This window comes from Eurypyga helias, unplaced genomic scaffold, assembly GCF_000690775.1.
Source record: "Eurypyga helias isolate BGI_N326 unplaced genomic scaffold, ASM69077v1 Scaffold47177, whole genome shotgun sequence".
NCBI lineage: Eukaryota > Metazoa > Chordata > Aves > Eurypygiformes > Eurypygidae > Eurypyga > Eurypyga helias.
Genome location: NW_010263273.1, coordinates 5,531 through 8,188, shown reverse-complemented (window position 1 = coordinate 8,188; position 2,658 = coordinate 5,531).

Below are 2,658 nucleotides of genomic sequence, written 5' to 3'. Positions count from 1 at the left end.
GGGGTGTGCCCGGGGGGTTCCCCGGCCCACCCTTCCAGACTGACTTGGACTGGCCTACGGGCTCCCAAGCGGCAGCTCCATGCGAAGTCCTGCTGCAGGGGGAGGAGAAACAGGTTCTTCCTCTACCAGCCAAGAAGTGTGGACCACACACCCCCTGCGGTGAGCTACACCTCCCTGAGTGGAACTGTACCTCCCAAACGACAGGGCTGACCCCAGGCCACCAAGCCTGGACTCCTTGGGTTGGCAGGGGTGCTGGCCGTGCTAACTCAGCACCTGTATTAGGCATTTCCAGGAGCACAGCGTTCCCCAAGGAAAGCAAACCAACCTTTTGCTGGAGGCATTTCCCTTCGTAAGAGGTGCCTTCATGTCCTTCTGCATTTACACTCTTGACTTTTATCTTTTTCTTCCCTTCCCCATATGTTTTCAAGTATTATTTAAAAAAAAAAAATTGCAGAATTCAATCTTTTTGGGGATAATGTTTATTGTTTACTATTTTATTTTTGCATATTCACTTGTTGTGTAAAAAAGGATGTTTCTGAAGCCATAGGCCACTTTCTTTTTCCTTTTAACTTCCACCTTCTCTTTGACACTCACTGACCTCATCAAAACAGGAGCCTGCAAGACCACTGACAACCTCTCGCGTCTCATATTACAAGGATGAGCAAACTCCTGTCAAGCACAGAGCCTTGCCATTTCAAAAGTGGGAAGTCCACACTGAGGTTCATTTGATGTTGGTTAAGATCTCATACAAAAGCTTGCCTCAGGCATTTCATCCCATCTTTCCTGCCTTCCCCTGCAACAAAGCCATTTGGCGCTAAGGCGGAAGTTCAGCCCAAAGGCCTGGTCCTGCACCTGGTAGGTCTCCAAGGTGTATTTATTTGCCTCTGCCTGCATTACAGTCCTCACTGCACTGAGAGCAGGGACAAACGCAGTCCCTCGTGCAGAAATTTGGCAGGTTATGTTACCTATTTCTCTCCTTTTACCTTCCTATCTTTGACCCTGTTTCTGGTTTTTCTTTCCTAACCACTGTAAGCCCCACTGCAACTTCTGCTGGCCACCTTCCCTTGTGCTTTAGTTTACAGACACAGCAGTAAGGAAGATGGATGCCTGCCATCAGCAGCCTTCAGAGACAACCTGCCAGTTAGGAGAAGGTGGAAAAGGAGGAATTCACGCTCCACACAAGAAGCGATGCAGACTGTCTATCTGCAGGGCAAAGATGAGACTGCCTTGTCTACACATGGCCCACAGCTCACCTCCAAACACCAAACGTCATTTCTCTGCTAAATGTTCCCCAAATTGTAATGGATACTGCAGTGCCAGAGAAAATTGTGTTACTATGGGGACAAGTGTTACTTTTAGTTCCTTGGGCAGTGAGGAGCAGTTGTCCCAGAGCTGGAAATATAGCTGGAGGCAGGGATGTGCACTGTCACCGCAGAGCAGGAGTGCCAGTGAGTGAGCAGTCGCTGTGGATTCCATAACTGGGACACACTGGTTGAGTCTATCCAGGCAACAGCAGTGGAGAGCAGCCATCTGTAGGGCTACCAGGAGTAGCCCTGGTTTCTGAAAGGTAAGCTTGAAAAGTTCAGCCAACCATTACAAAGAACAAAACTTGGAAAGCACGTGCCTTCCTCTGCTGATTTGCTGTAATGTGAGATACTCTCTGCTAAACCTTTTTCTTTTTTTTTTTTTTTCCCCAAATTAACCATAGTTCATTCTGGTTGGGTCAAAAAGAGTATAGTTTAGTGTTTTCAGACCACTGGTGCCAATTTCACTTGAAGCAAAGAGCTCACAACTACCCAAGAGAGGAAATAAGAGGAAGGTCTTCTTGGGCTGCAAGATACTACAATGCCTAAAATGCTTGGATGTTTGCACAGTGAGCACAAAATGACTAGTGCTGTCATACTCATTTAGCAGTCCTGTCATCACCCTACTAGGACACAACAGTTTGAGGACTGAATGCTAACCCTCCTCCCCCCTTGATAACCCCGATGACCTCAATTTAAATAAAATAATTACTGGAGATCCTTAAATAAGATCATCCTCTTGTTACTGCATCATGACCGTCTCCCAGCCCTCAGCATTAACATCTGTTAGGTTTTTGTCAGCTGCCTGGCTGTCCTCCCATCTCCGTGGTGGCAGGGGTGAGGGGGAGCGTCTGGAGGGACAGGGGGTGAGCTGCACCCCCGAGCTGAGCCCTAGTGCATGGCCCAGCAGCCGCTCCATCATTGTGACGGAGGGTGCAGCTCCAAGAGCCTTGTCGTGCTGGCAGCGAAAGGGCCTTGTCATTCTTTAGGGAGGGCAGGGTCAGACCTTCTGTGTAGGTCCAGGCACTCAGCTCCTCCTCCTCATCCAGAAAATACCTTACACCAAGCGAAGGGTGCACGAAGATGTTGTATGTGCTACTGTGAACAAGCACACCCATCTGCAGCCCACGGGACAATCTGCCTTTCTGCCTTCTAGATCCCAGCGCTGTCTTCAGTCGCCCACTCTCCACTTCCCCCTGCTAGACTGCTTTGAAACCACGACCATGGTTTTCTTCCTGTTTCCATGTGGGGTGGAGTTAGAAGCCTGTAATGTTGTGTGCTATGAGGTTTCTCTTACTTTCTTTGCGAAAGAGGGACTCCTACAAACTCAGAAGTGTACCCTTTTCATTGCGCT